This window comes from Chionomys nivalis, chromosome 21 (genome assembly GCF_950005125.1).
Source record: "Chionomys nivalis chromosome 21, mChiNiv1.1, whole genome shotgun sequence".
Classification (NCBI taxonomy): domain Eukaryota; kingdom Metazoa; phylum Chordata; class Mammalia; order Rodentia; family Cricetidae; genus Chionomys; species Chionomys nivalis.
In genome coordinates, this window is record NC_080106.1 from 44,476,491 (window position 1) to 44,498,851 (window position 22,361).

The 22,361-nt window shown below is 41.3% G+C and overlaps 1 protein-coding gene across 5 annotated transcripts in view; it reads right to left on the reverse strand.

The window, feature by feature from the left end:
* Inpp4b (inositol polyphosphate-4-phosphatase type II B) overlaps nucleotides 1–22,361 on the reverse strand; it is a 789,563-nt gene that overhangs the window by 766,988 nt on the left and 214 nt on the right. The window lies entirely within an intron of this gene.

Here is a 22,361-nt window from a genome sequence, read left to right on the forward strand (position 1 = left end):
AAGATGTGCAAAAGACCCTCATCCGTGAGCTCGGAAAACAGGTCTGCAGCGGTCATGCAACGCTAGCTCACAGCAGACTTCCGACAGAAGATGAAAGACCTTTCACAGGGTAGAATTGGTCCATGCTTATCTTAATGAAGACTTGCCACCTGAGGTGAATTCATTTTTTTGGCAAATATTTTGTTCTTGCAGTGCAGCTGAATTCCCACGGTATCTGTACTATAAGTAACCATGGTACAAATAAACCTCAGCAGCATTGGTGCCATCTGGGGTAAACAAAGCCTTCTTAAAAATAAAATACATTTTGTGCTCAACACGTATCTTCTAAGACAGCAGGAGGGAAAACAATCCCGCATATACTGTGGCCATTCTGCATTTGGTCGCCAGCGTCTATAGACAGCTTCAACCAGTGCATTTTATGGAAATTAACATTTATTTCTACTTATGTGGAATGTTCTGAGTAGAAAATTCAGCAATGACTCAAGTTTTTAAGCGTGCCCAGTGCTCATAAAATGACCGTGTAAATGAAGTAGATTGGATTCCAAAGCTTTCGTGGATGGCACAGCAGATGCTTCCTATGATGGTATTTTTAGGCCATGAAACAAAATTTGGCCTAGAATGATCAAAGTGCATGATTAAAGGTTTCCAACTGCTGGACAATTTTATGCTCATAATCACCACAGAATCTCCAGATAATAGGTAGAGACTTAACAGAGTGCCTCCAGGCAGACTTAGAGAAGCATTTTCAAAACTCGAAGAAGAGAAAAATCATACAGGTGAGTATTGTTTTTAGCCAGATTTCCTCACGGATTGGAAAAATCACATTGTCACTTCACAAACTGCAGGCAAAGTCTTCCTTTTCTCTGGCGCTCTGGATGCAAGCCTTAGGAAGGGGAAAGGAGGACAAGCATTTTCTTTCCCAACAATGGAAGTTCATGGAAAAAGGTTGAACTCAGAACCTTGTAGTCAAATGTCCACTATTGGGCAGATTGCATGACCAAGGCCTCAAGTGTTCTAAGGAATTCACTCAGAAGCATTGATCTATCAGTTCCTTAGTGTGTGCCTGGAACACAAGAAACTTCCTTTCTGTGTGTTAATTCTCTCACCTGAACAACCGGGCAACAAAGATACTTGGATCGCACAACAGTGAGGAGAAGACTCGGTGTGCAACACAAGATGCCAAACAAACCAGCTGGTATGACTTTTATCAAAATGAATTGTTAGGCTTTGTGTGCTCCCATGAATATACATTTTTTTCTTCGTGTATCTCAGTTGTCTATTCTTCTTTCTCACAACTATGACAAGGGTGAAGAAGAATCTTCCAAACTACATGCCCACACCAGGACAGGAATTGACCTACCGATGTTATACAAATACCTCACAAGTCTTTGTCAAAGATCACTGTCAAAGTGTGATGAGAATTTCACTGGTCCACCTTGCAAGAGCTCTGTTGCTAGAGCAAAACAGGTCCTACAGGAAAGTAGAGCATATTCAAAGCAATGTGTTTTGCAGGTGCCTGGGGACACCTGGCAGGCCCTGCACAAGTACTACGGCCCTCTTCCCATTTCTATCATTCTTCCTCCCTCCAGGTTCTGTAAAGCCACACACAAGGCGGGACTATGTGCCGTCTTTCCAATGCCAAATGATCCCTTAGATAGTAAGAATTTACTACTAGTTCAAGTTTGGCTAGACCTTCAACTGCACTGTTAAGCCAGCTATGTAATTTTGGGGGAGAGTAAAGTAATCCCACTAGAGTGTTCATTCATTTACCAAAACAATATTGAGAGTATTATATACAATGAGTCCTATTGAGAATTATATCCAATGATTAACTGAAACTCAAAGTAAAAATATCAAAAGTAAATTTTAAAAACTCGAAACAAAAAAATAAAAAGTTTCAGGATCATTAATTTCAACCTTGAACTGGACTGGATAAAGATATAACCAGGATGTAACTGAGGCACACTGTTGGGTTCCTCTGAGGGTTTTTCCAGAAAGATTAATTGGATATGGGTGACATCATCCTACAAATGAAGGTCCTAGACTAAATAAAAAGGGAGAAAGATAAAACCAACTGAGTGTCAGCATCCCCTAAATTCTCTTCACTCTGCTTACTGAGAGGAGCTGACATCACCCCCATGACTTCCTACCATGATGAACCAGGAACAAGACAACATCTGTCTATACAAGATGGCATCACAGCGATAGAAGTAACTAATGAAGAGTCTGGGGCAAGCTACACCATGGTGTAAAGAGCCAGTATGATTACTCAATGTCCTCTACATATCCAGCTTTTACTTGTAATGCCACACCTTCTCCCTGGTACAGTCAAGGAGTCTGCTTAAGCTCCTCCCCTCTTACAGTAAGAATACTTTTAAAATGTGAATTTACAAAATGCATGTCCAACTTTAGGTACCAGAAACTTATTTAAAATTCTATTGCTACAATGTAGAAAATATTGTCAACTATATCTTTTTTTTATTCCATGATGCGGGATGCCCCTCTGTATGCTATGAATATGTTTTATTGCCATTGGTTAATAAAGAAACTGCTTTCAGCCAATGGCTTAACAGAGTAAAGCCAAGCAGAAAATCTGAACAGAGATGTAGAGAGAGTTTTGGTTGAGTGAGGGAGACACCTTGTAGTTGTCAAAGGAGACAGATGTCAGAATTGTACCCGGTAAGCCACCATCAAGTGATGATACACAGATTAATAGAAATGGGTTAATTTGAGCTGGGCGGTGGTGGTGCACGCCTTTAATCCCAGCACTTGGGAGGCAGAGGCAGGTGGATCTCTGTGAGTTCAAGACCAGCCTGGTCTACAAGAGCTAGTTCCAGGACAGGCTCCAAAAACCACAGAGAAACCCTGTCTCGAAAAACCAAAAAAAAAAAAAAAAAAAAAAAGAAATGGCTTAATTTTAGATATAAGAGTTTCTAGGAATATGCCTAAGCTGATAGCCAAAGCAGTGTTTTAACTAATATATTTTCTGTGTGATTATTTTGGGTCTGGAAGAATAGAAAATGAACAAGTGGCCTCCACCTACAAAATGGTGCCCAAATGTTTAGGGCTGATGCTTGCCACCCACTTTGGGTCCAGGTGCTTGTGTGCCCACTAGGGGTCTGAAGGAAAGTGGCTTATTGATGCAAATTTAAGGTCAATCTTGTTGTATGTACATTTCTGCTCTTGATTAAGTTATTGTGTTTGTGTAGCTCTCTTAAAAATGTAATGTAAAATTAAGAAATACAAGTTAATAGATAATCTTATATAACAGTCAAGCTTGTTGTCATGTTAGTTAGGTTTTCTAGATGTCCAGAGATATATTTCAAATAGATAGGTATCTTTCAAACCTTTCAAAGACTAACAGAATGTGGCATTTAAAATGTTTTGAGAACTTAGAACATTGCATGACAACAAGGCACATCTGCCCCTGGCAGCACCAATTACTTCAAGAGGAATATGGGCATCGAAGAGGTTCCTTATGGAGTTTGCTAACCATTTGGGCAAGCTGCTCTTGCCTGGACTGATAGATATCATGCTAAATGAACTGGATATGCAGGACCCACAGAAAAAAAATGACTGATGAACTTGCCTAAAGGTGAGACAGTTCTTTCAGGTTCCTGCTTCATGAAAGAGTCTGCCAAACATTATTCAGGACACAGAAGAAAGTGACTGACAAACTGCCAATATTGGTGGAACTGTCTTTGAAATTTCCTGCTTCATGGAAAAGTTTGCCAGATACTATGAGCCTGTAGGCTGAAGATGGGTACCCCAAAGTTACAGAAGAGCTTTGGGTGACTGTATAGGCAACAAGATGTCTCTGTCAATTCTAGAGTTTTGGAAGTTGCTTACAATGCACTTCCTGTTTATTTAGGTAATATTATATCCTTCTGGAGTCTTTGATGGAGTTGAAGAATAGATATTTATAATTATAGTTTTCTTTAGTTAGGATAAAGCAGATATAAATATTGTAACTATAATTCTTACTTGATAACTGTTTTGTTGTATGCAATCTTGCTATGTTAAAATTAAAACCTTTCTTTTTATTTAGACGGAAAAGGGAAGGCTATATGAGATTCTCCTCTGTGTGCTATGAATAAGTTTTATTGACATTGGTTAATAAAGAAGCTGCTTTTGGCCAATGGCTTAACAGAGTAAAGCCAGGCAGAAAATCTGAACAGAGATATATATAGAGAGAGTAGGCAGAGTCAGGGAAATGCCATGTAGCTGCTAGAGGAGAAAGATGTGAACTGCCAGTTGGAACCTTGTTGGTAAACCACGAGCCTCATGGTAAAATATGAAATAATAGAAATGGGTTAATTCAAGATATAAGAGCTAGCCAATAAGAAGCATGAGCTAATAGGCCAAATAGTGCTGTAATAATTCAATTTCTGTGTGATTATTTCAGGTCTGCGCAGCAGGGAAACAAATAGCGGCCTTCAACTACAATACCATATTCATTCACACAGTAATAAAACATTAACCAAAACTTAAAAAGCTCTAAGATTCACTGATTATTCAATGCTGTATTTTATGATTTTATTGTATTTACACCTTCTTTGCAAAACTGGTAGTGCCAAAGAACTATGATTTAAAACCTAATTAAATTTTCACGGTTTTACCTACAGATAATCCTTTGATCTTCCATTTCAAGTATAAAACTACTACTTAATTAGATACTTTTTTTTTCAAAATGAAGGGGGTGGAGAAGAACATCAAGGCAGACAGGTAAAGGTCAGAGGACAACCAGAGTCTATTGTCTACTTCCAACAAGAGACCCAGGGATTGGACTCAGGTGGTCTCAGGTTTGGTAGCAAGCACCATTAGCAGCCAAAGCATCCCAAGATTCACTTGGTTTTAAGTTTTCAGTTTAACCAGATTCAGACTATCTTAAAAACAAAAATGCTGCCAGGAAACATAGCATTGATATATATATATATATATATATATATATATATATATATATATATATATATACCACTTGCCTTTGTTTGATACTTGTTATATGAAAATACACATAGTATACACATAAATACAATTAAGAAATTATACATTTTGGTATATACATTTGTAATTGATTCAATTTCTTCTAGTTTGGAGACTTAGGTTCAAGTGCCTAGAGAGGCCAGACACGTAACAAACACAAGGAAAATGAGTCAAATATAAGACAATGGAGAATGAGAGACAGTAGTAAATGAATAGGTATTCAATCCAAAGACAGCTGAATTCAGCGCTTTACAAAATGTTGTTATCCTGATCTGACTAGACATCTAAATTCAATCTTTAAAGTGTATTATGCACTCATCACCAATGCTAGAAACTCTCAGTAAATTTTACACAAAATGTAGCAATTTTATTTATGATGCTTACGGAGACAATTGACTGGCTGTAATTCAAAATGTTAATCAATGGGAGTTAAAGCAAAGATGCTTTCCTATCGTTGGTACACAGCCAAATACACGCTCGTGCAGGATAACTTGATATTGTTAGTACATTTAAAGCTGTAGGTGAGGTTCTGGATTGACAGTTCAGCAGCTAAGAGCTCTTGCTGTTCTTACAGAAAGCTTGAGCTCAGTCCCCAGCACTCAGTCAGCTCACCACCACCTGAACTCCAGCTGCGGGGGAGCAGACACCCTTTTTAGGCCTCCCCTGGCACCTACACACACATGCACACACACACAAATACACAAATAAAATCTTTAAAAAGTACAAAGTAAGGCTGCAATTCAGCTCTAAATGTCAATTCTAACCATAGGAAATGACAGGACTTTGAGAGAATATTTTATAAGACATTGACGGATGTGATCTCAATTGATTCTCATTAGCAAATTGGTGGAGAGGTTACAATATCTACTTAACTGGTAAAATAACAAACCACAGTAGCTTATGTCTGGGTGACCCCCAAAGGCCCAGTGACCTCCTCTGTGTCAGGCCCCACCACAATAGCCCATACAGACTGCCTGTGGAAACCTTGAAACATCACGTAATTATAACTGTACAAAACTATGGAAATCTATGGAATGTTTCTGAATGTCCCAGCATATTTTTCTGCCCAGAGGAAAACTCACCTACCACACTGACTATTACTCATGTTATAAATTTAATGTTAATGTCATGCTGGTTTTAGCTAAGTTCCAAAATACATTTTTGATGTTGTTATTGAACAGCTGTTAAAAAAAAAACAAACTGGTATCTTATTTGTAGTTTTACCACACACCATCTCAAATCATTTTTAAATACACAGGGAATAAATAATAAATAAATAAATTAGTGTAAATACATAAATAAATATACCCAGGACAACAAAGGCAGACATTGTAACCTCCCTAGAGTATTTATATTCATAGGATGTTTAAGTAACACTACCCTGTTCCCATGAAGCTCTTTCTCCCGCCTGTAGGAGACTGTTGGAGGACTGAGACCTGCCACCCTCCCTCCACTTTTTACACATGGTTGTGGAGATCTTACCCAACAATACCATCTGTTTAGGTCCCTCCTGGTTTTAGCGCCGAGGCACCTCATAAGCAAGCAAATGGAGATGCTGTCCAGCAGAATCTAGAATGTGAAAGAATACTAAAAAGTCTCATGAAGTTCTGCTGAACTAAGACTGAATTTTCAGTAAGGTTTTATCAAGTTTATTATCAATAATGTTTATGTGGACCAGTGTGCTGGACAGAAAAAGCACCAAGCCAATATGTTATTCTTTTTTATTTTTACATGTATGTATGTATAGTATGCATGCATATGTAGATGCAAGTGTTGGGGCCAAAGCATGTGCAGCTGCTTGTGGTGACCATAGGTTGGCACTGGGTATCCTTTCTGCTTTATCTCCACTGTACATACTGAGGCCAAGTCTCTCACTAGCACCCCAAACTCACTGGCTGAGCAAGTGTAGCTAGCTGGCTCCTGCGCACGTGGGAACTCAAGTAGAATGCGCGACTTAGAGCATTATTGCACTGTCTCTGCTTGGCAGCAGGCACACTCTTCCTCAGCACCAGTCACCAAGAGTGCCTGTCAGGGAAATTTAAACAGGTGGGAGAAAAGCCCCCCATGAAGCCTTGGGAGGCTTTCATTTCTGCTACTGCTCCATGCTCCAAGCATACAAGCAAATAGAAGTATGTAAAACGGAGCCTAGAAGACAGCAAATAGTCAGAAAACAGTTAAAAACTCTTCACTTGTCTGCGTCTGATACATGGCTCAATTACCTGGCCCATGAAGTCAAGGAGGATGTTAGTAGATGCTGACCCCGAGACTCACCTGTGCAGAAGCCCTTGCCATCTTAGACAGGCAGATAAACCTGATTCTTGCACAACACCAAAGTGTATGGCTCACAATAGCAGTTGTAGTAAATAATCCCCATCATGCAGAGGAGCTGCCTTTGAAATAAAGTGTAGACATGACACAGACCTGAAGACCCCTTGAAAAATCCTTGTCTATCGGCAGCCTCCTGAGAAGAGCCCACGCAGCAGGCATGGTCCTCCAGCCGGAGAGAAAGAAGCTCAACTTTGAAGAAACCAGGAGGAGGACTCCTGTTGAGCAGAACAAGGCTTACCAGCTTGTGTGATTTCAAAATGCAAACGGTTTCTTCTTCTAAGGCCTAAGAATGGGTGTTAAAGTAGATAGTGAGGCAGCTCTCGAGAAACACATAAACAAATTATGTGTATGAAAACATTTTTGGGTAGTTTTCATTTTAAAGAACTCTATAGCTAATGAACAGACCCATATAATAAGCAATAGCTCCAGGCAAGACACTGCCATATGTGTTTGACAAGCCAGAATAGATTATCCTTATAGGTAATTTTTTCAAATTTAATACAAGAAAGAAAATCGCCCCTGAGCAGAATCTGTTGCATTCTATGTTCTTGATATACAAAATTTTATGTATTTTTATCTGTATTTTAATGCCTCACTAGTTATCTATCTGGTTAAGAAATTGAACTATTGTTGATAAATATTTATACTGAATGTACAGTCTGAAGTTAAAGTAAAAGAATTTAAACAAATACATGTAGAACTCAAGGTTGTAACCCAGTGATAGGAAATATCAAACTTCCTGGTACTCTATAGGATCCTGAAACACCATGAGACAAAGATATGAAGTAGCTCTAAGAACAAAATAAAAATAAAAATAGTTCAAAAATGGCCAATCTCACTGGACGGGAAACTGGAAGAGAGCAAAGCCAAGGTCATAGGGTGCATAATTCCTGGTCTTTGGTCAGTTTGATGAGTGGACGATAAAAGGGGAAAGATTTAGACAAGAGGGCTGGTGTCTGCCATATGCCCTTCTCCACAGCATGAAAAGTCACCCAAATCAAACCTTTAGTGAGATTTAGATAAGACTGTCTCTTTTTTTTAAAACATTTTATTTATTTATTTATTTATTTATTTATTTATTTATTTATTTATTATGTATACAGTGTTCTGTCTGTGTGTATGCCTGCAGGCAAGAAGAGGGCACCAGACCATGACGGATGGTTGTGAGCCACCATGTGGTTGCTGGGAATTGAACTCAGGACCTTTGGAAGAGCAGGCAATGCTCTTAACCACTGAGCCATCTCTCCAGCCCCAAGACTGTCTCTTTGAAAGTTAGCAGTTCTTCCTAATTCCATTTATCCACTCACTAAGATCCAATTAAAACCCCAAAGTATATTGGATTACAAAATTATTCTGAAATTAATTTGGAAGATCAATGAGAGAAAGAAAATACTGAAAATGAAGCCTCCAGTGTACAGGACATAAATATTTAAAAGCGGCATTTAAGCCTGATTTGTGTTCCTAAAGGAACTGGAGAATATAGAATAAAATGGGTGCAGTAGAACTGACAGTCCACTCAAGGCGAGTGTGTGCACACGCAGACTAAGAACGTCTGTAAGTGTGGGGATATGTGTGGGAACACCTGCGTGTGTGTGCACACACAGACTAAGAATATCTGTAAGTGTGGGGAATATTTGTGGGAACACCTGCACATGTTGCACACGCAGACTAAGAATGTTTGTAAGTGTGGGAACATTTGTGGGAGCATCTGCCTGTGTGTATTCATACAGACTAAAGAATATTTGGATCCACTGGAAATTGCGCAAGTGTGTGCACGTTTGCAATGCTTGTAAGTGTGGGGAATGTGCATGTGGGGAATGTGCACGTGTGCACACGAAGACTAAGAGAATGTTTGGTTCCATCAACAGCATAAAGGCCAAGCAGAGAAAACGTGTCATACTTAACGGTTACTGTGGGAAGAAAATGCCTATTTTAAGAGGAATTTCAATTGATTGCTTATTTTGTTTTATCATTGAAAAATGTTTGTATGAGAGAAACAGAATAGCATTTAATAACTAGATATGAACGAATCATTTTAAAGAAAAATCAACTCAGGCAAATCAAGAACTTCTTCGTGAACTAAAAAAAATACAGTTTGCACTCACAAAGTGCGTGGGAAAACATGGATACTCAGCTAACCACAACCATACTTTCAACTTTTATACACAAAGAAGACGCAATAGCATAGCCGGCCAATGTTCAATATCGCTGCTACATAAAGAACGGTTTGGTGAAAGGGGATGCAGGGTCTCGATGTGCAGCCAGGCTAAACACACACACTCACAGCCAATGGTAACGTGCAAATAAAAACAAGGACTGCACAGCATTCGGTCTAGCTCAGTGGAGCCATGGGGAAAAAACAACATTTCAAAGCCCAGATTATATTCTATCTTGTGTGTGCATATGTGTTTAATGTGCATGTGTGTGCACTTGGGTGGCAGGAATGTTCACCCACGCGTACACATGTAGAGGCCAGAGGCCTCCCTGTTAGTTTTTGAAATAGGATCTCTTAATAAACCTGGAGCTTTCCAGTTTAGCTACTCTGACTGACAAAGGAGTCTCAGAATCCACCTGTCTATGCCCTCTACCCCATCATGCTGGAGTTACACACACACACACACACACACACACACACACACACACAGAGGGGGGAGGGGGGACGGGAAAACGAAGGGACAGAGAGGGTGGTTACATGACATTCGGGGATCCATTTTGCTCACTGAACCATCTTCCTAAAGTCTAGACTTTAAACTAGTATCAACTTTGGTCATACATGCATCCTGCTACTAACCAGCAATGTGATCTGGGGTAGGTTAGTTAAACCTCCCTCAGAGAACATTTCCTAATCTTTAAAATGATAGAGGGTCTAGAAATAAATCTTCATGAGTCAATAACACATACAATGCCCTGGCTCAATACCTAGCACATAATAATAATAATAATAATAATAATAATAATAATAATAATAATAAACAAAGGATGAATGGTAAGACCTACACAGTCTCTAGCTATCACCCAGATTGAGTGTGTCTAACATGGATACTCGTCGGGAGGTGGTGGCGCATGCCTTTAATTCCAGCACTCAGGAGGCAGAGGCAGGTAGATCTCTGTGAGTTTAAGGTCAGCTTGGTCTACAAGAGTTAATTCATGAACAGGTTCCAAAGCAATAAAGAAACCCTGTCTCAAAAAACCAAAAGAGTGCACTTGGGAGGCAGAGGCAGGCGGATCTCTGTGAGTTCGAGACCAGCCTGGTCTACAAGAGCTAGTTCCAGGACAGGCTCCAAAACCACAGAGAAACCCTGTCTCGAAAAAAAAAAAAAAACCAAAAGAGTAACACGGACCCTGATAATAGGGCTTATATTATGAATGGCCTCCAGAACAATCACTCAATAGCTTTGGTTAAACTCACCTTCACCCTTTGAATTGACACATTTTTGTAGCTTTAGTGCTGATAAAATGATGCCAGGTCTTCCTGGGAGCACACAAATAAACACAAGCCTTCTGGAAAACAATTTGGTAGTAAGTGTGAGGGCTCATTAAAAGTTTCACATCCTTTATTCAATATGCTATTTCTCAGAATTGTTCCTGGTTGGGGCAGAACAGCAATCAGTGAGATCAAATAGGAAATACTTATCACAATTTGATGACAACAAAATCAACACAAATAATCTCAAATTTAAAAAGAATTTCTGTATTTACCAGATAACACTGTGTGTGTATGTGTGTGTGTGTGTGCGTATGAGGGGGGTGTTCATATGTGTGAATCCTGGTGTACGCCACGATGTGCTGGTGACGCCCTAAAGTATCTGTCCTCACCTCCCACTGTCTCGGAGGCATGGTCATTTGGTCATCTTTCTGCTTCATGTGCCGGTCGTCTGGACCCTGGGCTTCTGGTGATTCAGTCTCTGCCTCTGATCTCCTGTAGGACTGTGGGGACTGCAGACATGTGTGATCTCCTGTAGGACTGTGGGGACTACAGACGTGTGACCTTCTGTAGGACTATGGGTACTACATACATGTGTGATCTCCTGTAGGACTGTGGGGACCGCAGACATGTGTGCTCTCCCATAGGACTGTGGGGACCACAGACATGTGTGCTCTCCCGTAGGACTGTGGGTACTACAGACATGTGTGATCTCCCGTGGGACTGTGGGTACTACAGACATGTGTGCTCTCCCGTAGGACTGTGGGGACCGCAAACATGTGTGCTCTCCCATAGGACTGTGGGGACTGTAGACATGTGTGATCTCCTGTAGGATTGTGGGGACTGTAGACATGTGATCTCCTGTAGGACTGTGGGGACCGCAGACATGTGTGCTCTCCCGTAGGATTGTGGGGACTGCAGACATTTCCGCTATCTATCCAGCTTCCAAGTAGACTCTGGGCGTACAAACCCAGGTCCTATTGTTGTTTATCAAGCTCTTTGACCTAACAAGTCAATACTGTTTCAGCTTCATGGGAAAGTGGCCATCTTCATTATTCACTGTGATGAGCAGAGTATACTCTAGCAGAGAACCTTACTGACAACAGGTATCAATCAGTATTTAAGCTGGCTTTAAAGAGAGAATTTTAAATTAAAAAAAGAAACAGAAAGCACTTCCACAAAGACACTGTAATCATTATGAAAGAAACATAGAAAATTCTCAAAAGAAATGCAAAATGCCAATAATGACAATTTAGGTGATTTTTTTCGTCTGCCTCTTTAGACTTCACTTGTCCATTATTTGTGTCAGTGGAGGCCTACTACATTCATAATCATGAGACAATGCATGGGAAAAGCTTTAGGAAATCAATAGAATCCAATGGCTCTATTACTTCCTGACCACTATCTCAAGTGTGTAGCGCTCTTCCTTCTCACTGTTGGCCACAACAGGAAAGCAGGCATGAATAACATGAATAAGGGGGAATAATCTTTCAACATATCTTAGGAAGGAAATCCATTATGGCTTGAAGCTGAGTCAGCCAGGAGCTTTCGACTGTGTTACCAGCTGCTGACTACTTGTGCAAGTCTGGAGAAGCACGGGAAGGTGGGACTTGGAGGGCAGAAGTAGGCCATTAGGGGAGGAGAGCTGATGGTCACGCCTGGCCCCTGGCTCCTATCACAGTCTGGGTCCTTCTCCATGTAAGTAACCTCATACGTGGATCTTGCCACATGAGCCTCACCTTTCCTTTTGCTCTATAACAGACTGAGATGGCCATGCCACATTGGGCTGCCATTTGTCACAGACCATGCCACGTTGGGCTGCCATATGTCACAAGCCGCCTTTGGGGGGGGGTGACTTCTGTCAGGTCCCCACTCTGGCAGGTTTGCACATTCCAGGGATTAGAAAATTTAGGTGGGAGGAACAGAGATAAGAAGGAAAAGCAGAGACAGAAGATAGTATCAGGAAGGCAGCTCAGTCTCCTCTTACATACTGAGTTTTAAATTTGTCTGGGTTTAATTTTTCATACACTTTTTTGTTTGTTTGTTTGTTTCTTTGTTTATGACAGGGTTTCTCTGTAAGTTTGGAACCTGTCCTGGAACTAGCTCTTGTAGACCAGGCTGGCCTCAAACTCACAGAGCTCCACCTGCCTCTACCTCCCAAATGCTGGGATTAAAGGTGTGGGCCACCACCACTTGGCCAAAGAAATGTGTAGCCCAGGCTGGCCTTGAACTCGTGATCCTCCTGCCTCTGCTTCTTCAGCAAATTCTACCAGTGCAAGCCACCACAATCAGCTCCATACACTTTTATACCCCAATACAATGGGGGTGGGGGAGAAAGCAAAAGACTGCTTTAACATGGTACAAGGGACAACTAGAACAGTTCCTTGCTCAATACTTTGAGACATCAAGCCATTAATTCATGAGAAAAGCATTCTGCTGTTTAGGCAGTGAACCCATCCTAGACCAAGTATTCTAAAGTCAGCGACTCCCTAAATCAAATCTCCTAATTTAAAGAAGGAGCAGAGTTATGCTTGAATTCTCTGACCTTTGGTGGAATGGATCTACCTGTAGCTATAGGAGCCATCCTCTATCCAAAACATCAAGTAGCCATAGTTGTTAACAACGTTGAGCAACCTCGAACTCTCTGACCTTCAGACAAAGGGGAATAGGCTCACATTTTTGAGCCTCCACAAAAACCCTGAGACAAAAGAAACCTCCCTTCTATATAATGTTTCTGTCAGTCTTAGAGGCCACAGAGATGCAAACATAACTAATATAGAAAGCACCACTCAAAAAATTCATTTAAGTAAAAACAAGTATCTATTAAGAAAATGATGCTAGTTTTTGTTCCCTATATAATCTATATACATATTAATAAAATACGGTAATAAATTCCCTTAGAAATAGATTGTTTTCTGTCAAGTGAGTTATAGCTGATGCTAGATATACAATGGCCAGCAGATTGTAGACTATCAGCTTTCTGAAATCTTTCACAATTCATTTGAAGTTTCAGCTCTACAACGTGGAAAAGCTCTATTTCAGTAGAATCCTGCCTTTCTCAAAGGAGAAAGCCAAACAACATCTCAGATTCTCAAATGTTCAAACATTCTCACCTCAGATAATGAGTTCTAACTCAAGTAAATTTTCAAACCAGGATTTCCAGTTCTCCAAGGAAAGCATGATTGATGTTTTATTCTAGGAATTGTTTTTGAAAATGTCCTTCTGTGATACTATCACCTTGACCCTAAAACTCATTCTATCACTAATCAGCTGTGTGATCTTGAGGAAGTTAGTTCAGTTTGTAAAGCGCTGTCAGATAAAATCAAAATGGACAACTATAGCATCTGGCTATGGGTAAGCAAAAACCCACTTGTCCTGAGTGGATAATTGTAGCATCTGGCTATGGAGTATACAGGAATCCACTTGTCCTGAGTGGAGAACTCTAGCATCTGGCTATGGGTTAGACAAGAATCCACTGGACTAGGCTTTTGAGCTTTGAATGTTTATTTAATAAAATATCCTAACTAATGCATCTCTTAATTGCCAGCATTAGTTGATGACCCTTTCCCTCAGTCCCCGTTCCTACGGGAGCCACCTACAGTGAACTTGATTGAAAGGCCCGATCATTTAGAAAGGGAGACAATGCAGTTGCTCCCTCCTGCTGCACTTATGAATGAACTGATTGAATCTGTTATGACTCATAATTTAATCATCCACCTAAAGACAGGCAAGTCTACAACCAGGTTAACCAAGAAGAAATCGCTCCAGTTAACTTTCACCTGCATAATCACCAATATATTGTAAGGGCTCTAAGGCTGGTCCAGTTTGTTCTCTGTTGCATCATGTAGTAGAGAGCCTTCAGGGATAACGTGAGCATCAGCGCTGCAACTTTTCGTCCCTCCCTCCCTCCCTCCCTCCCTCCCTCCCTCCCTCCCTCCCTCCCTCCCTCCGTTTATGTTGCTTTGTTGGTAGTGTTGTTTTTTGTTTTGCTTTGCTTTTAAGATAGGGCCTTTCTATGTATCCGAGGATGAACCCTAACTCATTATCTTCTCTTCTCTGTTTTCTTAGTGATGGAATTAGACACATATACTGCTATGCACAACTCGCTTGGTCTTGTTTTTTGTTTGTTTGTTGAATTGATGAGGAAGAACTGGCAGGAAGGCTGAGGAGAGACAAAATAGGCAGTGATCACTAGGGGGAAAGACGGGGTGGTTGTGAAAGGATTGGAGTCCAAACGTGGATGTTTAATGGGTGACATGATGCCCGTTTTAGAATAACCACACGCTTTTATTCTTACTGTGTTCTTTTAATTTTCCCTTTCCTTCTTGCTTACCAGGTTAAAAGCAAAATTGTGGCACATTCAATTCTATTCATCCCGGAGAGTTAGTTCTTTAGGTATGCACACCCCTCAGAAGAGCGGGGCATGCTGAATATTACAATCAAATCGTTTTTTTTTTTTTTTTTTTTTTTTTTTTTTTTGGTTTTTCGAATCAAATCGTTAAAGAATTTCAAATACCAGACCTCCAAAATTTTCACGTCTGTGTGCTTATGGACACTAACTAAATCAACTCGTCCTTGAGATAAATAAATAATTTAAAAGAAACGCTTTAAAAATGAGTGCAGTGAAGAGCCCAGCGGCTAAGCAAGCGCTGCACACTGCCACCTAGTGCTGAGTGTCTGTAATGTCAGCTGCCCCTGGAAGCTCCCAAAAGGAGCCAATGCAGTATTTTAAAGCAATTTTACCAAAGACAATTTGGAGACATATTTAACCTCAATATTTCAACAGAAAAGGGGGGCTGTTGGGAATATATGAAATAATGCATGCCATTAAAAATAATCTTTCTCATTAAGACATATCCAAGTAGGTTAGTAAATACAAAAATCTGCAGATTTTGTTAATGAAGCCCCCCCCCCAAAAAACAAAAAACCCTATTTGCTGTTTTAAGGTGGTATTTGTGTATGTGGTGCTTGAAATTGAATCCAGGGATTTTCAGATGCTAGGCAAGTTGGTCTACCACAGAGATACATCACCAGCTAATGTGGGGTTTTGTTTGTTTCTTCGTTTGTTTTGAGACAGGATTCTCTGTTATCCCACAGGGGCCTTAGACCCACTGTATAGCTGAGGAGGACTTGACCTCCTCTGTTTCTTTCTGCCTCCACCTCCTGAGTGCTGGGATTACAGATGTACAATACCACATGAAACTGGCTTGTTGTTGTTGTTGTTTGAGACAGGGTTTTTCTTTAACTTTCATGCCTTTCCTGGAACTAACTCTTGTAGATAAGGCTGGCCTCAAACTCACAGAGATCTGCTTGTCTCTGCCTCTCAAGTGCTAGGATTAAAGGTGTGGGCCACCACCATCCAGCTAAAACTGGAATTTTCACACTGTGCTTCACCTAGCAAAATACTTTATTGTGCAGGCTGGAGAGATGGTTCGCTGGTTAAGAGCTCTCATGAGGAGCAGAGTTCAGGTCTCAGACCCACGTGACAAGCTGTCTCTCCTGTTCATGCCTCTAACCTCAGCTCCAGAGGGAGCAGAGTCATCAGGGGCCGACTTCAGCCTAGCCCAGAAAATGGCAGCATTAGGTTCAAGAGACACCCTCCCTCAAAGGAATAGTTAAAGAGAGATAATGGATAGCAGACACCCACTTCTGACCTCCATGTACAAGAATAAGTGCACCTGCCCACACACACACACACACACACACACACACACACACGCACACGCACACCTAAATAAATCTTACAAAAATATTTTTAAATAATAAAATTTTGTAAAATCTTTAAAAGTTTTTTTAAAAAATATTTGTCTGTAAGTAGAACAGGACTAGTGAGTCTGTAATACAAAAGTGTTTAGAGTGGTATCAGGTGCTGTTAAATAATTATTAATGATATTTAATGTTTCCTCACAGACTGCTGCCGACTCCGCTCAAGTGCACAGTTTTTAACCTCAGGTTAAGATGCCTCTGATTCTCAATTTTACTTGATTTCCCTTAGGTTGGAGGACTTTTTATGTACTGATGTGTTAGCCAGTGGCGCTCACCTCTGAGCTTTTGTCCCAACGCCTATTAAGCTAGAGCTATGTAAAAGTACCAAGAACACGCCTGCTGTGGATGACCTCAACAACCAGCAAAGACATGTATGTATTCCATATTCCAGACTGACAGTCTTGCTGCCTCAGCCTCCCAAATTCTAGGACTATAGGCCTGTACTACCATGCCTGCTCAAGACCTCCAACTGTAATTTTAAGAGCTTCTAGTCAGCTAGCTAGTTTGTTAGTTCATTTTGTGACATTGGGGACCCCCCCTCAAGGTCTTCTTCAAACTAGACAAGTGCTTTACTATTGACCTACATTTTCAGCTCAAGGAGCTCTCAGAGAGTTGGGTGGGTGTTTGGTTGTCATTGTTGCTGTTGTCTGGCTCCTCATTTTTGTTTTTCATTCATTGTTTTATGTTAGCTTTACAAAAACTAGAGTTATCTGAAAGGTGGGACCCTCAAACCAGAAAAAAAAAATCCTGCCTCTGTAAGATCCATCTGCAGGGCATATTCTTAATTAGTGATTGATGGGAGAGGGCCCAGCCCATTGTGGGTGGAGCCATCGCTGGGCTGGTGGTCCTGACTCCGTAAGAAAGCAGACTGAGCAAGCCATGGGGAACAAGACAGTAAGTAAGCAGCACCCTTCCATGGCCTCTGCATCAAGCTCCTGCCTCCAGTTCCTGCCCTGCCTGAGCTCCTGCCCTGACTTCCTTTGATGATGAACTGTGATATAGAAGTGCAAGCCATAAACCTTTTTCTCCCTGACTAGCTTTTTGGTCATCATGTTTCATCACAGCAATAAAAACCCTAACTAAGACAATTCATTTGTCACAGTGCCAGGATTGAACCCAGAACCTTTCAAACCTGAGGAAGCCGCTCTATTCCCGAGACGCATTTCTAGCTCTCAATTCTAGCTCTGCACTCCAATTTTCATAGTAAGCAATTCTAAAGGCTCTCTCTAAAACACTGCCACTTAACTTTTAAAAACTCACTCTCTTTTGAGAAATAAAAATGTCAAGTTTTCTTTTTGCAATATTTTAAATTAATGCTCAGATTATATAAACAGCTCAAGGAAAGTTTTTAACGTTATTTCTTTTGTATCCTGCAAGATGTTTTTCATTACTATTTTCTCTTCAGTGATTCAATATAAACATCACTATTAATAAGGACTGTGTGTGCCTTTCCTAACATTGGAGAACATCGGAGAAGACCACTGAACAATTTCACTGTGGAGCTTCATGCATCACTTTGCTGAAAATAGAGGCCAGGTGAATATGTGGATGGATAGATAGGTAGGTAGGCAGACAGACGAATATATGAATGAATATATTCATATATAGGTAGGTATGTAGGCAGATAACTGATTTACAAGTAGAAGGAAGATAGGCTAGACAGTCAGATGATAGGTATATGGAGAGATAATAGATACATGAAAGACAAAACTCCTGTTTAAAAAGAATGTTATCTCACCAGACGGCGATGATGCATGCTTTTGATCCCAGAACTTGGGAGGTAGAAGCAGGCGAATCTCTGTGAGTTTGAGGTCAGCCTGGTCTATAGAACAAATCCAGGAGAGGCTCCAAAAAACTACACATGAAACCCTGCCTTGAAAAACAACAATAACAACAACAACAACAACAGAAAGATCAAAAACAAAAAGAGTGTTATCTCCATTCCCTTGAAAATTATTTATTTAAATAGTTCCCCAAGGAAATCCCATCAAAACCATAGGATTTGGGAACCTCCAATGCCATTCACCCACTCACCTCTGGAGGGCGCCCATCAAGACCTGTCAGCGCCCTGTAAGAAACAGAACTCACTCCACACACAACTCAAGAAAGCCAGTTTGGAAAACATTTAAGAGTGCTACATTGTGTTGGATGACATCCATCATGACACTCACATCAGCAAAATTGCAAAGACAACTGGAAAGATGTAAATTCAGGACTCTACAGTCACAGTCCACAGGCCTTATGCGTATTGTCTAACATGAGGTACTCCAGAGTAGAACACAGGAGGCGTCACAGTGCCTTGGATAAAAGACAAGACATTCTTCAACAGTCCTAGACTGTTCCGTCTGAGCAGTCAGAATCCTGAAAGCGCCATAGCATGTGTGTGTATGTACGTGTGCCTGTATGGGTTTTATGTGTATAGTGTGTATAGATGCCTGGGGAAGGCCATAAGAGGGTGTCAGATCCCCTGGAACAGGAGTTATAAGCCCTTGTGAAGACCAATGAAGTTGCTGGGAACCAAACCCAGCTCCTCTGCAAAATACTGATCCATCTCTTCGGTCTCACCATGAGCAAAAAAAAAACTCTTTTAGTAATGAATACGGGTGGGGGGGGGGGTAAAATAATCAAAGAGACCGACTGAGACATCTTGACTCCAGTGGCAACATGCCTGAGACTCTGGAAGCTTCCATGTAGGTTTCCCACATCTAAATAGTTTTTCTAGGTATACACTACATCTATAGTTTTGAAGCACCAAGACTGCATGAATCCCACAGGCAAAATTCAATTATAGCATTATCATTCGGATTTTTCTATAAATAAATGTTTATGCTGAAATTATTTATTGAACAACACTTATTCTTAAGCCTGAATATTAAAGTACATATGAAATTAGTGTCTTCGAAGGGGCTCACTGGTAGAGATTTCTAAAACACACAAAATGAAAAAGAGTAACAACGTGGCTTTTGGAGCAACTTCCTTAGATAGGCCTTTGGAGAGAGATCAGACCTTTTAAAAGAATAAGATACAGAATACAAAAAAAAAAATACATGTTTTCAACATGTAGTCGTTATTCCAATTAAAAGTGCTCTAGGAACCACAGGCTATTCCACGAAGATAAGGAAACAGACGACACCTATGTATCTATCTAATCATTAGCACCCCTGGGTGAAAACAGCAAACATGGCAGATACTCAGCCAGCATTTTCCTCCACACCTACACTTTCCTCTGACTTGAACTTTGCAGTTTCAGAAGTTAGATGCTTACCTGGAAACTGATATCTACTTGTTGCTAAGTGATAAGATGGGCTGGCAGTTGTCTGCCTTCTAGGACTTTGCCTGAAGATATAGCGGAAGTCAGCTGTTACCCATGTGGGGCCTGGCCTGACTTGTACTAGAAGCCAGTGCAACGTTTCAGAAAAGAAACCAGGAACTTTGAAAAGAGCTAACTTTCCCAGAGCTTCATTTCACTTTTCCATTTCAGAAAACTAAAATGTAATTGCATTGTCTTCTAACCAGAGCTGACCGATGGCTCTACAGTATGAGAGCCAGGTAGTATCTTGACAAGAAAATTTTATAAGCGCTAAAGTCATTCAATCGATCTGATCCCCAGAGTGGAGCTGAGGTCAGTATTCCAAGAGTGTTTTCTTCCCAGAACGTCAGTGAGTCTTTGACTGTTCCAAGCACCCTATTGGCCATCAGTTTCTCACAAACACTGCTTACCTCACCAGTGAGAATACTTTTCTACAATGCGGAATGCTAGAATTCAATCAGAAAACGTTATCCAATGGCACAGAGCCTCTAGCCTCTCATGACATTCATGTTTCCTAACCTTTCAAGGACAATCTTCTCAGTCACAGTTGAGAGAAACTCACAGAAAAAGCTTTCCTTTTTTTTCCTATTATTTTTCTTTTAATTAAAATAGATTTTTTCATACATTATATTCTGATTTCAGTTTTCTCACCCCAACTCCTTTCAGATCCTCCCCGCCTCCCCTCCCATCTAAATCCACACCCTTTCTGACTCTTGTCAGAAAACAGGCATCTCACAGATAATACTAAAATAAAATAGGATAAAACAAAAACAAAGGCAAAAAAGAAAAAGAGCCAAAGAAAAAGCACAAGTAACGCATACAGATGCAGAGACTCATTCACATATCAAAGAATGCTGTAAAAACCAGTGTTTTGCAGAACTGTTTTAACTCATAGAAACTCCGACAGGTTCGAGGTTGAGGCCCAGATACTGAGCAGAGGGGCACTGATCAGTCACTGAGGTTTCGTGTCAGTGCTTCTCTTGAGCATATCCTGAAGAAGATGAGATAATGTATTTCCCCACACTGAGCTGACAGTGCCCCCTTGCCCAAGCTTCTCCCAACTCTACCTCTACTGCATCAGTCAGTCACTCTGCTGATGACTCTTTGAACCAAGTCAGATTGATACTCGTGCCAGCAAGATCCTCTAAATGCAGACGTACACCTATAAGAGAGGCCACCTCGTGCCCGTCATCTGAGAGACAGTTTCCCCCCTGCCCTCTGCAATTTCATGTATGTATATAAACAAGTTCTTTAATGCTAAGGAGGAAAGAAACAATATGTAACACCCAAGCAATGACCTCAAATGGCATTTAAAAAAGAGTGGAGAAGCCTGATTCAAAGAAAGACAAACATTAAGATAAACAAAGAAGCCATTCTATGTCATAAGACAAATGTGACAGGAGATGCCGCAGGGGTTCCCTGGTGAGTTGTGGCTGCAGGAACAACCTGATCAACGTGAGCATCCTCACCCTTAAGAATCCTTGGTCCCCTAATAGCAACTGCCGCCTCTCTCTCGTCTGGGTTTTTCCAGTAAGTTTTGTGCGGCAGCAACTATCTCATCAATATGCACATCCTCACCTATAAAGCTTCTGTCCCCAAACAGAAATCACTGTATGTCCTCAGGGACAGAAACCACCGACCCGGAGAAAGCAAAATCAAAGGTTCCAGGAGGTGCAATCACAGGTGCCTTATGACTCTAGCATCACCTAGAATGGAACCTGAAAGTCCTCACAAGAAGCAGCATCCTGGACTTACTCTGACTCCTGGCACTGCCAGAGGGGCCAGATGAGCTCAAGAGGGCTGCAGTGCAGATTTCAGACTCCAGAGAATCCTCTCATGGACCTTCCACCCCCTCTTACCCTGAGGCCCTGATTTTCTTACTCCTTGACTCCTCTTTGGGGTAGGTAAAACACGAAGGTAGCCAAGAGGAAACAGGCCTGACTGGGGTTTTTGGGGTTTTTTTTTGCCAGGAGTTACTGAAGGTGGGGTTGGAAATGGCCATGGAGAGGGGGTTCTTTAGTCAACTGCTACCCTTGCATCCCTTCCATGGCTTAAGGGCCAGGGCCACTTCCTCTGAGGCAGGCAGCAGTCAGTGATTGGGACTAGGAGTGAGAAGGAGCTCCTATGCACTCCCAGTCATGGCAGCGTCTTCAGGACCTCTCTCAGGTGGGCACAGCCTGGGTAGATCAGTTGGACTAGAGCTCAGTGTCACCCGGGTGTGTGTGTGTGTGTGTGTGTGTGCGTGTGTGTGCGTGTGTGTGATATGTACGCGCGCACGCGTGTGTGTGTGTGGTGTGTACACGCGTCCGTGCCAGGCCGGGGGAGCTGCACCAGACAGTAACCAGGGTCACAGGGGTACCCCTAGCAGCCACCCCTTAGGCGGAAAGGCTAAAGAAACAATCGCGGTTGCAAGCTGGGAAACTTGATAAGAAACACACAAGCTGACTCTCAGGCAGGACGCGTCCCCCAACCTCAAGCTCTCAGACGCACCCTACAGCCTCTGGTTCACCCGTCCTCACCCGCCGTACCCGCAAAATTCCCTCCCCCGGA